This window comes from Pelodiscus sinensis, chromosome 26, assembly GCF_052426305.1.
Source record: "Pelodiscus sinensis isolate ZL-2025 chromosome 26, ASM5242630v1, whole genome shotgun sequence".
NCBI classification, from domain to species: Eukaryota; Metazoa; Chordata; order Testudines; family Trionychidae; genus Pelodiscus; species Pelodiscus sinensis.
In genome coordinates this window covers 12,904,603-12,924,529 of record NC_143077.1, presented here as the reverse complement: position 1 = coordinate 12,924,529, position 19,927 = coordinate 12,904,603, and the positions used below count along the sequence as shown (strand labels likewise).

The window sequence follows — 19,927 nt, the reverse complement described above, 5'->3', positions numbered from 1 at the left end:
GACTGCGGAGCATAATTTGCTATGGAGGAATGTTTGGTGGAGCTTGCAGAGGGAGCAGCATCTCCAATGCCATCCTATCCATGGGATGGCTGGCCTCAACTGTCCTAAGCCACCTCGGAGCCCAGGGCATCATGGGAGATTACCAGGGAACCAAGGGCCTAGTGCAGGCAGCAGGGGTTGGGCCTGCCCCCACACTCACCAGCAGGAGCAGGAGCTGCAAGAACCAGAGAAAGACCCAGCCCCAGCCCGCTCTACCCCACTGTCTCCTGGCAACAAGAGGCAGGACAATGAGGCTCCAGCTCACTGTGCTCCCCGCCTTTGCCCCAAGCGATGCAGCATGGAGCCGGACTTAAGGTAGCAGAGTGGGCAGTTTGATCCATTTTCTGCTGCCCTGGTGAGGGTGCATATGTGGTGTTGCTCTGGGAAAGGGTTTGGAGGAAAGGATTCAATGGGGTAGAGGTAGAGCAGGGGTTGGATTTGGGAAGGTGGGGGAGGAGAGCAGGAGCAGAGGGGTTGTCCCTGATAAGAGGCAAGCATGGGGGGGCACAACCAAACATTCTAACTCAAAGGGGAGAGAGTGTCTCAGCTCAAAACGTTTGAAGCCCACTGGATCAGATGCTCACAGTTGTCTTCTGGCACTGGGAATTTGTATTTTATCTCCAGCCACTGTACTGCTTTCTGCTTGTTCTAGTAACCCCTTTTAATTGAGCTCTAGGTGGTCAGAACGTGAAGCAGGAGAGTTGAGGTACACGAATATTCATTTTAAAAAAATGCAGATTTCCCTCCTTCTCAGACCAACACTAATTGCATTTTGCCAAGAATAGGGCAACTCCCAAATTCTGCCACTTGTTAACAGTGGCCCAAAAGAGGCATGTGCAGTCTCTCAAAGTTCTACTAGGAGTAAATCTTTGCCCTTTCCTGCAATTTTGAACACCCCGACCTACCAGTTTGCCAGAGAAGCACAGAGACAAGTCAGTTGTTTGCTATTTTTCCAAGGACCAGCCAACTGTTTGGCAGCTCATTTGGAATGAGTTTGGGAGATCACAGTTTAGTTCTCGGTAGAAGTGTCTACATAACCACCAATGAAACCTTTTATTAGGATTCTCCGAGCAGTCAATGGGGCTCAGCTACCCCTTTTTGCTTGTACTGATGGTCATTTCAGGGCATAGTTTAGGAATGTTAGTGCAAAAAGGCACATAAAAGCCCCACTGCTTTCCATACTGTACCTGTTCTGCAGCTATATGAGGAATTTCTGTCTTCAGGTCTGCCAATCCCGCGTATCAATACTGAATGACAAGAAAAGGGAAAAGAGCAAGTTAAATCTTACAAGACACTTGTCTTTCCTAAGGACAGCCCCAGCTTAAAGTCAACCATCTTCACTGCACAAGTCTACAACTGAACCTTTTGCAGTTCTATTAAATACCAATTGTTGCCAATGCCCCGACCCTGGAAAACGCATAGGTACATTTTTTAACATTTGGCTGACACAAGAGTAAGAGAGGAATGGCTTGGGACAAAATGGTCAAGCTGGAAAGCAGGAATGTATGCAGTTTACTTTTGCATAGAAAGATTTTTGTTTTGATCCTGAATTTTGTAAGATTATTAAACACTGGTCTGGGAGAATTTTGTAAGTCTGTCTCTTGGAGGCAGTGATGGCTTGAAGAGGAAGTATGAACACTGCTTTCTTCATCTAACCTTTTGTTGCTCTTTAGGCGTTCAGAACCCAGCCCGCAAGATCTTAACTCTTCCTTCAAGAGAACTTATTTTAAACTAAACATCTGTCCAATTGAACTGCAGGCAATTGTCACCTCATAGATTAATAAGGGGACTGGGAACCAGAAACTCCTGATTTCTAATCCTACACCAGGCATGGTCTGTAGTCCTAGGAAAGCCATAAAAGTGTAGGACTACAAGAGATGTGGAGAAGTCATCTAGTCCAGATGCCAGTACTGAAGCAGTGCCAATGATCTGAGAGGTGTTTGTCTAAACCAGCAGTTCCCAACCTTTTCCAGATGGGGACCCATTTTGACAATTCAGGAAGACTTGGTGACCCAAGGCAATTCAAAAACAGGGGGAAGAAGGAGGGCAGAGCCACTCGGGAAGACACTTGGCGAACCTTTTGAAATGTAACAGCGACCCATATTTGGGTCCCGGCCCATAGGTTGGGAAACACTGGTCTAAACTCTAAACTGTTCTTAAACTCAGGGGATCCCCACAACCTCCCTTGGAAGGCTACTCCACCGTTTAACTAGTTTAAAGATTTTCTCCACATATCTGACCTTAATCTCCCTTGCTACAGATTAAGCCAATTACTTCTTGCCTTACCTTCAGTAGACATGGAGAACAATTGACCATCATCCTCTTTGTCAGAGCCCTTAACATATTTGAAGGCTCCACAGGTCCTATTCTCTTCTCCAGTCCTCACAAGTCATCTTGTCTCAAGACTAAACAAGCCTTTCTTTATAGGTCAGGTTTTCCAAACCATTACTCATTTTTGTTGCTCTTCTGGACTCTCTCCAGTTTGTCCACATCTTTCTTAAAAAGGGTCAGTGCTCAGACTTGAACACAATATTCCAGCTAAGCCTTCATCAGTGCCAATACAGCAGGACAATTTTCCATACCCTCACAAGTGTCACACACACAACACTCCTTATGATGCACCCCAGACATACTGGCCTTTTGTACAACTGCATCATTGTTCAGTCATTTGATTTGTGATCCACTGTAGCCCCCAGATCCTTTTATAGCACTACCAGGGATGTTAAAATGCATGTATTTATGTAAACATGTAACCACTGAAAAATACAGTGGTTACACATTTACAAGCATGGGGGAGCAGTTCCCTGGGAGCTAGTGCACAGGGAGTCAGCTTTTAAGTCAGCTCCCAGTGAGGCCACCAGCCCCCCTCACACTCTTATGCTGCTGCTTCTCTATCAGAGGCAGCAGCACAGGGGGTGGGGCAGGAGTAGATGCTCGCAGGGAGTTGGCTTTTAAGAGGCAGTGGGAGGTGGGTGGGAGCTGGCATGCTTGGCTCCTACCTGCTTCCCCCACCCCCCATGCTACCTCTGATACAGAGGAAGCAGTGGGGAGGGCCTTGTGTGTAACTGTGAAGGTTAACAGATGACCCCAGGTTCATCGCTTAACCATGTACACTATCACATCCCTAGAGCACTACTACTGCCAAGCTGGTTATTCCCTATTTTGTAATTAGGGATTTGACTTTTTTCTTCCAAAAGATAGTACTCTGCATTTATCTTTATTGCATTTTCTCTTGTTGATTTCTCCAATTTATGAAGATAGTTCTGAATTCTGATCCTGTCCTCACCCCTTTCCCCAGTTTGATGACATCATCCTCGAATCACAGTCTCTGCTCCACTTCCATCATATTTGTGATGCTTACCTAACCCACAGGAGTGGCTGCGCCGGTTAGTTAGTGTTTAAAGTGTTTTGTGGACTATAAGCACATGCTCATTATCAATAAACTAGAGTGCCACTCTGCCGGCCGGGCTTATCTTACTCTTACGATAGAAAGATAATAATCCCCGATTAATTTAGAAACAGATCCCAAAATAAAGATTAGATTAGAGGTTGTTAGATATACTTCCCAGGAGATCCACAAAGTTTAGGCATGTTAATTTTTAATTCTTCTTGGCCAAACTATAATTCCATGTCCCACGAAAGGGCATACACATTTATTACCCCCAACAGAATGCAACAGTCAGTGTATGTTTCTCTGGCACTGTGGCGTCCAACCAGCTCTGAAGCAGTAGCCACTACTGTAGTGGCTACTGCTATAGCGAACTAGCCACTCAACTGGCCAAATAGCCACATGTGGCTAGTGCAGGAGTGGGCAATAATTTTTGATGGGGAGCCACTTTAAGATTGTAGTAAGTGGTCAAGAGCTGCACTTTTCTAAGAAGGGGGTGCAGATTCTGGGATGGAGGTTGAGTGCAGATGGGAGCTTGGGATAGGGGATGGGATACAAGAAAGGGTGGGGGGGTCTGAGAGGGAGTTTGGATGAAGGAGGGGTTTGCAGCACACAAAGCTTCCCCCTACGCCTCATCTCAGGTTATAGCTACAGCACCTCAAAACTATGACCCAGAGCAGATTAAAACTGAAATGGGACAGAGAGGTCATAGGGAAAAAAAACAAGGAGCTCCAGGAAGTAGCTTGGGACCAAGTACTTTAAGGAAGACAACTGACCAGCAGAACAATAAGGAACACTGATTTGCTGTTACAAGGCTTGGGTTAATATGACAACTAGTTTCTACCATTTTCTTTACTAGGAATCCCTCTTCACTCACTGGGTTTCTTTCCCTGCACTCCATATGACATCCTCCACTGAAAAAACACTAATTGAGTTATTTTGTTACCTTAAGGTTCAGTATTGGCATCTTGTTGACACAGAAAAATCAGAAACTTAGATATTCTCAGGTTTCCTGATTTCTCCCCTGCTCACCTCTAAAAGAAGAGATTTATTTTCCTACTACAGGATAGGGAAGACTAAGCAGGTCAGGGGTATTAGTAATGAAACAGCTTTTTTGCTTCCAGGACCTGGGCTGGATTCAAACCAGTGACAATAGTGACTTTGGCTTTTCTATAGTTTGTGCAAAACAAGTGGGTGTTTTTCAGATCTGTTCCTAATGGAATATCATTGTGAAAAAAATCAGCAGCAGGACATCCCCTCCTGGTAGTCTCAGAGAGGCAAAGGAGCAAATGCATTTGGAACCTCCCCTCTCAAACAGGCATTGCCATTTCTGGGGAAGAGAAAATTGCTCCCTATTGTGCCACATTTAAGGATAAACATACACTATTACAGCCAATGTAATATCTGTTCTGTGGGTAACTTCCCTCTGGTAACATGTAAGATAGAACTTTTGTTTACTAAAGAAAAAAGCAATATAAATAGGCCAGGGTAGAAAGCCACATTGGAGCACATTTTCCATACAAAATGTAATGCAATTGTCCTTATGATCAATTTTAATTATCCAGAATAGATTTTTCCTTTAGTTACCTGCTGCTCACTGTTTCACAAAGTCTGAAGATACTGCAGATGGGATTTCATCCTTACACATCATCTCTCCCACCCCATCCCCCAGCTACCCCATCCTCTGTAGCACCTTTTCCATAACTAACAGAACATAAGAATGACCGTACTGGGTCAAACCAAAGGTCCATCTAGCCCAGTAGCCTGTCTGCCGACAGCAGCCAGCACCAGGTGCCCCAGAGAGGGTGGACCGAAGACAATGATCAAGCGATTTGTCTCCTGCCATCCCTCTCCAGCCTCTGACAGACAGAGGCCAAGGACACCATTTTATCCCCTGGCTAATAGCCTTTTATGGACCTAACCTCCATGAAATTATCTAGCTTCTCTTTAAACTTTATTATAGTCCTAGCCTTCACAGCCTCCTCTGGCAAGGAGTTCCACAGGTTGACTACATGCTGTGTGAAGAACTTTCTTTTATTAGTTTTAAACCTGCTACCCATTAATTTCATTTGGTGTCCTCTAGTTCTTCTATTTAGGGAACTAATAAATAACTTTTCTTTATCGGCCCTCTCCACACCACTCATGATTTTATACACCTCTATCATATCCCCCCTCAGTCTCCTCTTCTCTAAAATGAAAAGTCCCAGTCTCTTTAACCTCTCCTGATATGGGACCCGTTCCAAACCCCTAATCATTTTAGTTGCCCTTTTCTGAACCCTTTCCAAGGCCAAAATATCTTTTTTGAGGTGAGGAGACCACATCTGTACACAGTATTCAAGATGTGGGTGTACCATAGTTTTATACGGGGCAGTAAGATATTCTGGGTCTTATTTTCTATCTCCCTTTCTTAATAATTCCTAGCATCCTATTTGCCTTTTTGACCACCACTGCACACCGCGTGGAAGTTTTCAGAGAACTGTCCACGATAACTTCAAGATCTCTTTCCTGATTTGTCATAGCCAAATTAGCCCCCATCATACTGTACATATAGTTGGGGTTATTTTTCCCCGATGTGCATTACTTTACACTTATCCACATTAAATTTCATTTGCCATTTTGTTGCCCAATCACTCAGTTTGGTGAGATCTTCTTGGAGTCCCTCAGTCTGCTTCTGTCTTGACTAGCCTAAACAGTTTGGTATCATCTGCAAACTTTACCACCTCACAGCTTACCCCTTTCTCCAGATCATTTATGAATAAGTTGAAAAGGATTGGTCCCAGGACTGACCTTTGGGGGACTATCCTGTGCAGGTGATGGAGAAATGACAAGAGCTAAAAAGTCTCAGAGGGGTAGCTGCATAATTTTTTTTTTGTAGATATAAAAACACAGAGTCCTGTGACACCTTAGAGCAGTGATCTCCAACCTTTTTACACCCAAGATCACTTTTTAAATGACAGACCAAGCCAAGATCTACCGCCCCTTCCTTGAAGTCCCTTGCTTGAAGTTCAGCGAGGGTGCACCACGCGCCACATGGACTGGCGCAGAGGAGAAGCTGCCTGGCCAGCTTGCTGTGGCCTTCAGCCCGGAGGAGGCTGAACCGCGCTCCAGCTGATCGTGCGGCTTCCCCTCTGCACCTGCCCACGTGGAACTTGGTGCACCCTGCCTGAGCACCATGGCCAGCTGGCCAGGAAGCCGCTTCTCTTCACTCCCGCCTGGCTGCCCTGCCCTCAGCCCGGGGAAGCTTGCTACAGCACAACTGGAGGCTGACACAGCCTCCCTGGGCTGAGTGCAGGGCAGCTGGGCTGGATCAAAGAGAAGCAGGTGCCCGGCCAGCTGGCCATGGCGCTCAGCCAGGGTGCACCAAGATCCACGTAGGCAGGCGTAGAGGAGAAGCTGCAGATCAGCTGGAGCACGGGGCAGCCTCTTTCAGCTAAAAGCCACAGTCAACTGTCTGGGGTGTTTCAGCCCTCCTGGCCTCCCAGCTCCCATCATTCCTCACAGCTACTCACCTGTGTTGTTGCTCGGTGAGTAGCTGCTCCTCAAATGAGGAAATCTAATGTAAATATACTGCGCAGGGGTGCAGTTCAGAGAGGGCTCAAGAGCTACTCTAAGAGCCCCTGAGATCTACCGGTAGATCGCGATCTACTGGTTGGTGACCACGACCATAGAGACTAACAGGTTTGTTAGGACATAAGATTTTGCAGGTAAAATGCACTTCAAATGAATTGGAGTGGAGTTTACAGTAGGGATGTGAACAACTAGTCAACTAGTTGCTCCCCCACTCCCCGTTGCTGCCTCTATCAGAAAGAGGCAGCATGGGCGGGGAAGAGAGGGAAAGGGTGCTTCAAAGCCTTAGCGCCGCATGGAGCCTTGGGCCAGACCCCAGGCTCCATGCGGCACTGCCACTTTGAAACGCTGCCTGCAGCCCGGGGTCCTCAGCTGGCCCAGGGCTCTATGTAGCATTTAAAAACAGTAGTGCCGCATGAAGCGTGGGGTCATCTGATACCGGGCTCGATGCAGCACTGTCGCTTTGAAACACCACGGGGAACATGGGGCCAGCAGGGGACTGCTTGAGACTCCCCCACCGGCCTCATGCTCTCCGCAGCACTTTCACCTTTGAAGTGTAGCAACAGCCCCAGGGCTATTGCTACACTTTAAAGGCGGAAGCACCCTTATCGACTAGTTGATACAAATTGCATCAACTATTTGATTAGCCAAATAATTGAAATTTTAAATCCCTAGTTTACAGAGGCATGGGTATATATTAGGGCTGTCGATTTATCTGCGTTAACGCCTGTGATTAACGCAGGGCAGGATTAAAGCATTAAAAAAAATTAACACAATTGCAGGCGTTAATGCTGCACTGCCTCTCTGAAGTGCTGCTCCGGCGCTTCAAAGGGGCAGTGCACTAGGAGCCTGGGATCATCTAGAGGGACCAGCTGATCCCAGGCTCCACGTTCCGCTGCCCCATTGAAGTACCACTCTGCCACTGCAAAGGGGCAGCACTGCACAGACCACAGGCTCCTCTGAAGCTACCCCTTAGAAATGCTGCCGCTGGGTTTCAAAGAGGCAGCTGCACTGAGCCTGGTGTCAGCTGAGAACTCCAGCTGATCCTGGGCTTCCGCAATGCTGCCCCTTTGAAACACCGCCACAGCGTTTCAAAGGGGCAGTACACTTGATTAATCACAATTAAATTTAATATTTTTAATCGCTTGACTGCCCTAGTATACCTACGAGATCTAAAAAGGCAGCTAACACTTTTGCAATGCTTGAGCTCTTAAAGTTTGCGGCCAAAGTTTAATGATCTGCTGAATTCTACAGGCTTAGGCCTTGCCAACCTGCCAGTTAATGTTTGTGGAGTTACAATACATTAGGAACACAGACAGCAGTAGTTTCCTAGACGGGCACTCCCAAAGCACTCTACAAAAGAGTTACAAGATTCACCAGACTAGTTTTCACCCAGTGGCCCTGCTAATCATTCAACACCAACTGCTCCCAGCAGCAAGATTTAAGTTACTACAGTCAAAATGCAGACTACTGTAGTCCTTTATCTGTTTTGTATCTCAAGGTCCTACCGAAAACAAGGAGTCTGGTAGCATTTTAAAAATTAATGTAGAAGGTATTAGGGCATAAGCTTATGTAAGCTACAACTCACTTTGACACATGCTGGGAAAAAAGTGTCACACTGCTTTCCCCGTATCCTTTTTTCCCCTCCCCTCTTTAGCATCTGATGAAATGAGCTATACCTCACAAAAGCTTATGCCCTAAAACCTTAATAAATTAGTTTTTAAAGTGCCACCTGATTCCTAGTCTGTTTCAGCAAAAACAACAAACATGGCTACCTTCAGGGTCCTATCAGATTTTTATATGAAAAGATTTAGTTGAATCTACTAACTAGCTATCCTTCCCCAAATTATCCTTACACTCCCCTCGCCCCTCTTCTCTTTTCCCCCAGACAGGTCTTATACATACAGTATCATACATATGCATAGAAAAGTTTCCTTTGAAGTTAACAGTTTTTGCACTTCAAAGTTCAAATCTGATATCAGTTACTCTTCAAAAAAATTTCATCAATGTCAAGTGAATAGGAGTCATCTGGGAAATCACAGAGTTTATTGTTAAATGAGTGAGCTAATCCCAAGTCTCTTGACATATCCATCCTTCTCAAAATCTCAATTCAAAGCCACCATAAAAAAATGTTTTTATTTCTATAGGTTGAACCTCTCTAGTCCGGCACCCTTGGGAACTGACTCGTTCCAAACCTGAGAATTTTCCATACCATGGGAATTTTCCACACCAATATAATCTAGCAGCATTACCAACATTTCCACTGCTCACTGGGCTGTTAGAGGACATTTAGGGGTAAATTCGAGCTGAACAACAGCACAGAATACTGAGAGCTAGGACTGGTGACTGTAAACAAACTTTATGGGACCACAGGAAACTTAACCACACCCAAGATAAATGGACATCCAGCTAATTGACATCATTCCAGACGATGGATGTTCCTGGACCAGAAAGGTTCAACCTGTGCCTCCCCGTGGACCTTTCAGAAATATCATTTATCTCAAAAACTTCCATGACTTTCCCCGCTCAAGACACAACTTATTTTCCGCCTATCCAATTAAGGATGTTAATTTGCGGTTAACTAGTCGAGTAGTTGATGGAATTTCCGTCAACTAGTCGATGTACATTTCAAAGGAAGAATGTGGAACTCCATGTGAAGCCTCAGGCCAGCTGGAAGTCCTGCTGACTCCAAGCTGCACATGGGCATGCCTGCTTTGAACTGTACAAGAGTCCCCAGTGGGGGCTCTTGTGCATTTCAAAGTCACAGGGGACTCAGAGTCCCCTGGTGACTCCCGGCTCCATGCTGCGCGGAGCCCAGGGTCAGCTGGGGAGTCCCCAGCCAACTATGGGCTCCATGGCACTGCCCCTTTGAAATGCCCAGGTGGCATTTTAAAGGGGCAGCATCACACAGCTGAGCCAGGGATCACCTGTGTGGCGACTGCCCCTTGGAAATGCAGTCTCGGTGTTTCAAAGGGGCAGCGGCATGGAGCCCAGGATCAGCTAGCGACTCCCCAGTTGACCCCGATTTCTGCACAGCATTTCCCCAGAACCCAGGGTCAGCTGTGGAGTCCCCAGCTGATCCTCAGTTACACCGAAAGGAAGCACGGCGCCTGGAATCTGCTGGGGAGTCCCCAGCTGACTCCAGGCTCCACGGTGCTGCCCCTTTGAACACCACTTCCACGTTTCAAAGGACAGCGGCCACACAGCTTATCCCAGGCTCAGATGTGCAGCGCTGCCGCTCTGAAGTACCTCTTCTTCCCCCCTCCCCACTTTGCTGCCTCTATCTGATAGAGGGAGCAAGGGCGGGGGAAATCAAGTAGTTGACTATCCGATAAGCATTTGCTTATCGGATAGTTGACTAGTCCTTAACATCCTTACATCCAATGCAAACAGTTACTCAGCAAACCTACAACGCACTAGTTACACTCACACCAAGGAGTCCTGTGGTACCTTAAAGACTAATAAATTTATTTGGGTGTAGGAAGATGTCTGCAGCTGCACAAGTTTCATGAAGCTCATAGACTTCCACTTTATATGGCTAAATCCAGTACCTTGCCTGGTGACAAGTTTCAGAGAGGTAGCCATGTTAATCTGTTAGTTCCACCCCCCTTTTTTACCATTGCCTACCACAGTGTTATTGCTCTTCAATAAGATTCTCTTTAAGAGATTCAGAAAAAGAAAAAAAGCTAGTGGGGCTCAGAAACCAAGTATGATGGTGTTAATCAGCATGAGTCAACCCCTAGGGACAAGGGGAAGGAGATAGTAGGGACAGAGTTGTTATCTAAACCTTCAGTCACCAGAGGAAGAAGCTGGTTAGCATGGGACGGGGCAGGTGGGAGAGCAGCTGAAGATCTGGCAGATTCAGCTCACAGCATGGAGGGGGTCCTGGCTTTCAGTCACAGGGAGCTTGGATGTGCCCAGAACAAAGCTAGCCATACAACAATAGTGCAAACTTACTCTAAAATTGCACCCTTCCATTGCCAGTCATCCCTAAACTGTCATAATCACCCTCTTGGGATGAGAAGGAGAATAAGGAGCCGCTAGATGCAAGCAGCTCATTTGCCTGGTAGAAAAAGGGGTCCAACAGCAGGAGCAACAAAAGTCTGGCAACCCCTTCAGGCACAGTTTATAAATTCTAAAGGCAGGAGGGACCATTGTGGTTATCTAGTCGGATCGCCTGCCTAACACAGGCCATAGAACTTCCCCAACAGTCATTCCTTTTGAACTAGGGATGCGAACAGATAAAGGTTATGCTTAATGTGTAACTGGTTATTGGGCAATGCATACCGGTAACCCGGTTAACCAGGAGCCCTGCCCACGGGTGGGGGATTAGCTCCAGGCCCCCAGCCGCACTGGAGAGGCCCTCTGTTGATGGGATTCCATTTAACTGGTTAACGCAGGAGTGATGAACCTTTTTTGAGTTGGGGGCCACTGACCTACAGAAAAATCAGTCGGGCAAGGGATAGCAGGGGCTGGAGTGCCAGTGTGGGCTTCCGTATGCTGGGGGTGGAAGGAGTCCTGAACCCCAGGGGCTGGATCCAGGCAAGCCATGGACTGCATCTCACTGCTGGGCCTAAGGTTCCTCACCCCTACATTAACCCGTTAAATGGTAAGTTTAGCAGGTTAACCGATTAACAGGATTTTACATCCCTATTTTCAACTAAAGCATGTATCCTTTAAGAAAATGTCCAGCCTTGGTTTAAAAATTGCCAGTGACAGAATCTACCACAACCACTAGTCAATTGCTCTAATGGTCAGTTACTCTGACTGTTCAAAATGTACATCTTGTTTGTCTAGTTCCACCTTCTGGCCTTTGGCTCTCTAGCATCCAATCTAGCAGACAAAGGTGAGCCACTTGCAGGTACTTCGACTGATTTAATCATTTCAAAGTGAAAATTAACTAAACTGAGCTCCTTGAGCCTATCACTACATTTTACAACCCTTTCATCATGTTGGTGACACGCCTCTGAATCCTCTCTATTTGATCAACATCCCTGAACACAGGGTTCCAGCAGCAGTCCCAGGAGTGCTAAATGCATAAGTAAAATAACCTCTGTACTAGAAATCTGCTTGGGCCTAATTTTTAGGCCCAACTCAAGCCTGAAGGAGCGGAGTAGATTTTTTATCCTACCTTGACGCTTTCTACCAAAGGTGAGCCAAAGCCACACTTGCCACCATTCCTTCCTGACCTCTGATCCAGGATGGCAGCTATCCACGAGGGTTGTGGCATGCCTTATTCTTGCCTTCCACCATCCTTATCCCCACCCCCCTGTGTTTATGCACTGCAGATGGAGAGGCACTACCACCCCTTAGCATGCTCATGCTAACACAGCAGGCTGGGAATGGTGGACAGCAAAAGGGCTGTCACCGGTGTGTATGCAGCTGCCACTACACTGACCTCATGAGCAGGCAGAAGAGAGTAATCTAACCCCAACCCGGTCTAGTTCGTTCCCCACCTGACCCTCCCCATCACTTGCAGTTGGGTCCCATTGGGTTCAGGTCATGTTGTAGGGTTCCACTCTCTACTCCTAAAATCCTGCATGTGACATTCCACAGGTATCAGCTTAGGTGGAGAAGTGCTTGTGGAGGAGTACTGTTTTTAAACAAACTCAGACTTATAACAGGCCTTCAAACTCAAGCATCCAGAGCTGGGTGTCTGTGGCATAACCCCAGACACCGAGGAGAAATAAAGAAGGTGACAGTTGCTTGGCTGGGAATCAGGAGGATGGGTGGCAGCATATCACCTGTCATGGGAGAGGAAGCCAGACAGCTGTCTATGGAAGAAATGTCAGGGCAAGGGACATTGCCAGTTAGGGATGAAGAAGGAAGTGGGGAGAACAGGGAAGACATGGGGGGCACCAGCCAGGGAGGGAAGCACTTACTTAAGGGAGTGGACAAACAATTACTGCCAGGGGGGCACGCATAGGCAGTTGGTATGCAAGGGGCAGGCAGGGGGAGTAACAGAGGGACAGTTACCTGTTGGAGGGCAGGAGCAGAAAGAAGCGAGGCAGTACAGATCGGAGCAATTACCGTGCTTGGCAGATGTAGGGCAGAGTATAGCCGGGAAAGGAATGGGCAGTTACTTGTTGGGCGGAAGATAAAGCAGCGAGGATGCAAAGACAGAACAGCCACCGCGGTGTCAGACCAGGAGCTGGTGACCCGACAGGGCAGGGAGCCTAGTGGGGACAGGACAGGGCTGTGACCTGGCACTGCTGGGAGGCCACTGAGGGCGCCAGGGGAGAGGGAGCTGGGTGCAGTAGCAGAGAAAGGAGACAAGTACGGGAAGGGGAAACCAGTTGCCTGCCAGGGGTGGAGGGGAGGGGGGGGGAGGGGGTAATTCCTCGGTAGGGGCGGGGGAGGGGGGGCAGTTTTCTGACAGGCGGGGGAGGGGGGAGTTACTTGGGGGGGGGGGGGCAGGCCAGCGCCGCGAGGACGGGGGGCAGCTGCCTGGAGGTCACGTTGTAGGGCACGGCGGGGGGAGCGGCGGGGAAGGGGGCGGGGAAGGGGGGGCCGTTACCTGTCAGGCCTCCTCAGCGCAGGCTCGGCAGCGGGTGGAAGTTGAGAGGCTCCATCCATGCAGGGGGCAGCCCGGCCCCTGTGCCAGGACAGGGGGACCCCTCAGGGGTGGGGCCGGCCGCCGCTAGCCCCTCGCCATGCTCCGCAGCCCCCGGCTGGCCGGGGCTCGGTCCCTCCTCAGCCCCCCTCCCCTGTTTATCTCCTCCAGCTGTCTGGGGCTCAGCAAACTCCCCGCGCACTGCGCCTGCGCCACGCTAACTGCGCCACCACTCCTTCCGCGAGGCCGCCCGTGCGCCACGCCAAGAGCGCAGAGCCGCTCTTAGAATTCCCCTTGCCCGCGCCTCGTAACGTCTTGCTGCCCGCGCTCGGAGTGACAGCGCGCGCGGTCCAAAGGGAGTTCCAGCCCGCGGGGCGGTTTGGGCCAATCTGCGCGCAGAAGCGTAAAAAGGGCGGGACAGGGGGCGCCGCTGCGCCTGCTGGGAATTGTAGTTTGTTAAAGGAGGGCGGGCGGCCCATGTCAGAGTGTATAAGAGTTGATAAGTGGCAGCCCCGCTGGGCGGAGCCATGTGAACTGGTGTCTTCCTTCCCCTTCCAGGACTTTCCTAGGCAGCACCAGACTCACCTTCTTAGCTAGGGTTGCCAGGTGTCCGGTTTTGAACCGGACCTTCCAGTATTTGAGCTTTCTGTTTGGGAAACAAATTGAAAAAATATCAATGTCCGGTATTTTCTAAATGAGACGTAATGGAGATTGTGATGTAATGTCAAGTGTGTCCAGTATTTTTGTTGAAACCATCTGGCAACCCTATTCTTAGCCCACCTACCTGCTAAGTCCCTCAGCCAAGCTGAGCTTCAACCTCTCCCCCCCATACCCACCGGCTACGTCTAGACTGGCATGATTTTCCAGAAATACTTTTAACGGAAAAGTTTTCCGTTAAAAGCATTTTCGGAACAGAGCATCTAGATTGGCACGGACGCTTTTCCGCAAAAGCACTTTTTGCAGAAAAGTGTCCGTGGCCAATCTAGATGCACTTTTCTGCAAAGAAGCAGAAAAATCCGTTTTCGCCATCGGGGCTTTTTTGTGGAAAACAAATCTCAGCTGTCTACACTAGCCCTTTTGCGCAAAAGTTTTGTGCAAAGGGACTTTTGCCCGAACGGGAGCAGCATAGTATTTCTGCAAAAAGCACTGATTTCTTACAGTAGGAAGTCAGTGCTTTTGCGGAAATTCAAGCAGCCAGTGGCAAGTTTTTCCGAAAAAGCGGCTGATTTTCCGGAAAAACTGGCCAGTCTAGACACAGCCACCCAGTCTTTGGGCCCAACTAAGATCTAGCCCCCACGGCCCATAAGCTTCCCCAAGTGCTGGTCACCTCCTTGCAGTAGGCATGCTTCCCTAGGCCCTTCTATGCCTCACTGTCCTGGCAGGCAGCTTCAAATCCACGTCACGCTCTTGTTCACCATGGCTACGTCTAGACTATGGGGTTTTTGTGGGTACCAGAGGTATCCTGCAAAAACCCCGCTGTGTCCAAAGAACACATTTGCTCTTCCACTTTTTTGCGTGGAAGAGCAAACGCGCTCTTTCGAGGAGCCCTGTATACCTTGTTTCACGAGGCATAAGGGCTCCGCCGAAAGAGAAGGTTTTTCCACCATTTGGCCTCATCTAGACAGGGCCAAATGTCAGAAAAGCTCTTCTGAAAAACAAAGCGGAAAAAAGTGAGAAAAAAAAAAAGCTGAAAAAGCCGCAGTCTAGACCTAGCCCATGACACCTGGTCTGCTTGGAACCTACCCTCCCAGGTGCCCAGGCTTCCTTACATGCCTTCTGGGTGTGGTTCACTGTCCCATGGCATGGCACTGAAACCACTTACAAAGAGAAAGAATGAGTTTGCTCTACTGCTGGCTTTAAGGCTCAGAGGCTCATGTGCAAAGCTCCAGAGGTCTTAGGTTCAGTTCTGCCTGTCAGCGTTGCACTACCATCCTGCTCTAACGCCTTATGATTTCAGAGTGTCCTGAAAGCCCAGTCTAACATGTGACAGGGTCATTCTCTTCCTGAGCCCCCTGACTTCTGTTCCTTCCAGCCCACCTGGGCTGTCCTGTCTCAGCTTACTCTAAAGCACAGGCTACTCTGAACCTCCAGTTTACTGTATATCACTTCTCTCCACCTGCTGCTGTAACATCTCCAATTACATTGAGTCAGGCCAGGTAAGTAGATGTGGCTAAATCTCGTAAGGAAAATGCAAATGCCTAACCTTGCCTATATGGTCCGCACACCAAACTGTCTTAGAAATCAAACAGACCTTGTCTTGTCTTAGGAAGCTCCATGCAAGGACCTTTTTGCTGTGTTAAAGTATTTTTTCCAGGTGGTGGCACTGTTTGCAAAAATGTTCCCTTCATCATTCAAGCATACATCTCTGCAGTTCTGGAAGAACTAAACATTGCTCTTTGTTTTAGAGACTAACAAAGATTTTTTTGTGCCCCACTTTTCAGATCAGAGTCATGGGGGAGGAAGTACAATGCCGATTAGGGCTCGTCAGGATAAGTGTGGTTAAGTCATAATCAGCTGATTAGAAAGATGCAAAATGTTATACTTAACAATTCCAAGAATCACTACAGTCCATTTAAAATAAAATATCCTCTATTTTGCAATTCAATATTTTAAACTATTTATTAATTAATACTTTAAAGTGCATTTCAAACCACAATCTCATGACTCCAGGTTCAGCTATGGCACTATTTCAGGAGAAAACTGATGCTGCCTTCTCCAACTTCTGCAGCAACAGCTTCTTAAAACAGCTTCTATAGGTAATTTCCATGACATCCCTCCCATACACACATGCACATTGAAACCCAGAGAAGTCATAGACGCAATGATCAACCACTACCTCTAATTATGCAATCTCTCACTCTCTTTTTGTCCTCCTCCTGTGGCATTTCTCTACGAAAATGAGTATACTATCATCACATCTATCCACTTTCTTGAGAAGGTCTCCCATGACACAATTGACTTTCTCCAAAAACTCTGCAACATTAACAGCTTTCCTCAGAATACTGTCCTTGCCACCATGGATGTCACCTCCCTATACACCAACTTGACAATGGCCGCATCTCTGCTTGCCTCAGATATCTACACGACAATGGACAACACTCAGATACCGACCCCCAAAACAATTACAAAACTCAGCCACTTCATCCTCATCCATGTCAAATGCACCATGAAACCAGTGATACATCAACAATATTTCCATCCTCTGGACAGATAACCCAAACTCCCGCATAGATTTTCACCACAACTTCAACAACCACCTCCCATTCATCAAACTCCCCTTAGAACAGTGTTTTTCTATGACGAGTGTGTGACTAGGTACTGGTTCCTGAGATCTCCCTGACACAGTCTAGGAAGGCAGCAAGCCTATCCTTTGTATCAAATATCATGGACTGAATAGAGACACTGGATTTATGGCTTATTACAATGTGTAACGCACTGACATCCCCCCTTTTCTCCCCCTGAGACTGAAAAGGTGGTAATTGGACACTTCATCTTGAATGTCTCTTACAATATGTGTTAAAGTCTCAGAAGGGTAGCTGTGTTAGTCTGTAACTTTAAAAACAATTAGTAGTCCTGTGGCACCTTAGAGCAGTGGTCACCAAGCAGTAGATCTTGGAGCCTTTGACAGATGATCCTGACAGCTTTGGCCAGGAGGCTATCAAGTGCGGCACTTCATCTGTACCTCTAAGCACTGCCATGTTGCTTCTGCTCTCTGCCTTAAAGCTGCTCCCCAACTCTGGGAGCTTCTAGCTTGAGGGCAGAGCACAGAAAGAAGAGGGGGGTGGTACTGATGTCAAGATACCCCTCCCTTCACCCTATACCCGCATCTCCACAGAGGAGACCAGAGGCAGGAATGGAATGAGTTTGCTGGTTGCTTTTGGGAGTGGTGCAGGGCCAGAGTAGGGGTAAGCCCGCTTCAGTCCCCTGCACCACCACCCAGAAGCCACCTGTGGTGCCCAGCTAGAGCCTGCATGCCAAACCACAGCCCCAGTCCTGAACACCTCCTGCCTTAGCCCCAAACCACTGCCCTAGCCCTGAATCCTCCTGTACCAAAACTCCCTCCCAGGTCTGAACCACTTCCTGCATCTCAACTCCCTGCCCCAGGCTCAGCTCAGAACTCCTCCCACATTCCAAATTCTCAAGATCAGAGTCCGCATCCACCTCCCCCATACCCCAGCCCTCTGCTCCCAGCCTAATAAAAGTGAATGAAGATCAGGGAGGGAGGGAAGATGGTGTGAGCAAGGGCGGGAAGGAGGTGGGGCAAGGGTGTTTGGGTTTGAGGTATATCAGGGATTGCATTTAAATTCAAAAAGTGATCTCATGCTTTAAAAGGTTGGAGACCACTGCTTTAGAGACTAACAAAAATCCATGTAGTATCATGAGTTTTCCTGGGCAAAACCCACTTCTTCAGCTAAGCTTGAGTGGAGAAAAAAATGTTAACAATGTGTGTTAACTTCTTATGCTAAACAATCTGGTTCACCCTGTATTTAACTATTTAACAGGCTGAATACCTTTCCCAGACCTGCTTGTGTAGCTTCAAAGCTTGTCTCTTTCATTAGCAAAAATTGCCCCAATAAGATATTACCTTACCCACCTTTTTTCCTAATATCTTTGGACCAATATGGCTACAATACTACAAAAAACAGATTAAGACATTTTTTAAAAAGTCAGAATCCATTATTGTTGCTCCTATAACCTAACCTTCTTTATAATATTTTCCATTTCTTTAATGACTTCCATCTGGGGATCTCAACGTGCTGTACAAAAACTAATTAAGTCTCAGAGGCCCTTGGAACATAGGTGTCATTATCCTACTTAACAGATGAGGAAATGGAGGAACACGGGGCCTGATTTTCAGAGCTGATAGGCCCTGGCATGCACAATTCCAGATGAAAGTCAGGAGAACTGCAGCTTTTCAGTAGCTCTGAAAGTCAGGTCCTGAGAGTCTGTGACTTCTTTAAGGTCACCCAGAAAATTGGTGGCAAAGCAAGGAATGTAACCAAAGTATTCTCATTTGGTTACTCTACTTGTTATATGAACGGTCTTTTCACACAACTCAGGGCAGGAAGAATGGAATAAAACTACTCTGAGAAATGATCATTTTTCTATTTTGCAAAGCTCACATGAAAATAGTTAGACATTTATCATGTCTCCAGAACATTTACCCAATGTTGCTTGGATCCTTAATTCAATTAATTTTGGGATTTTGGAAATGAAATAATAAAAATGTACATGCTTAATTGAGTCATTGTTCTGGGGTGGGGCTGAGAGGTTCAGTATGCAGGCTGCCCTGGGGAGAGAGGACAACCTAAGCCCTGTCTCATTGCAGCAGCTTGGGGCCAGGTGAGAAGAGCCTCTTAATGGCTATCGATCCTTCAGTGGGCATAGCTGGAAGGGGCCAGAGCAGGTTCAGTTTCCTCTGCTCCCCAGCCAGAGTGAGGAATGCAGAAAACTGTGCACTTTCCCCTAGCTCTGTGACAAGGGGAACAGCCGGCAATGTTCCTATATGAATGGGAGAGGAGTGTTAGCCCCGGCCCCCAAAGAGTGCCTGAGGAGTGGGAGGCTCAAGGCAGGGGCACTTCAGATAGGGGGGCTGGGGCCACACCCACAGCCAGCCCCTTTCATTTTAATGGAGTTGCCAGAGCTGGCTTAGACTTGCTAGGGCCCAGGGCCAAAGCTTTAGAGCTTCCATTTAGTGGCTGGGTTAAGGTTATAGGTCCCCTACCTGGGGCTGAAGCATTTGAATTTTGTCCCCAGTGCCCAGGCTACTGGGGCTCAGGTTTTGGCTTTGACTCCACCTGAGACCGCAAAGCTTAGGTGGACTTGGGTTCTGGTTCCCTCTCCTGGGGTCCTGTAGTAATTTTTGTTGTCAGAAGGGGATCACGGTACAATGACTAGAGAACAGAACCCCTGCGCTTTACAGCAATGTTAAGTAAGTGATACTGAGTCTATGTATTTTGTGAAATTCTGTATGCGCAAGGGGTTGAAATATAATATGAACCAAATGAAATTCTCTCATTAGGGTTGTTATGGCATTACTAGGAAAACAGTTCACATGGGATTCTGATCAAGAGTTCTTACATGAGAGAGAACCAAGTAGACTTACTGTCTCCTTTTATCTGACTGCTTCTATACACCATATAAGCTCTGTAACGTCAGCTTCATATTTTCATTATACTCTATTTTTCATTTCCATTTGTAAATTAGCCTCTGTACTTAAATAATTATGCTTTGCACCTATATAGCAATTTTTATGGGAGAATCTCAAAGTCTTTTATACACATTAATTAATTAAGGCTCATAACACTCTGTGAAGTAGACAAGTATCATTATCACTTCTGTCATGCAGATGAGGAAACTGAAATAAAAAGAGAGAGGGG

The 19,927-nt window shown here is 47.4% G+C and overlaps 1 protein-coding gene across 3 annotated transcripts in view; it reads right to left on the bottom strand.

The window, feature by feature from the left end:
• WDTC1 (WD and tetratricopeptide repeats 1) overlaps nucleotides 1–13,839 on the bottom strand; it is a 62,231-nt gene extending 48,392 nt beyond the window's left edge. The window contains exons 1-2 of one of the 3 annotated variants that reach the window (XM_075908836.2): nucleotides 13,512–13,839; nucleotides 1,227–1,286 (exon numbers count right to left, since the gene is read on the bottom strand). The gene's annotated coding sequence lies outside the window, so the exon portion shown is untranslated. The remainder of the gene's footprint in view (nucleotides 1–1,226; nucleotides 1,287–13,511) is intronic. The other 2 variants (XM_075908834.2, XM_075908835.2) reach the window with 2 other exon arrangements.
• Nucleotides 13,840–19,927: the final 6,088 nt, after the last annotated feature.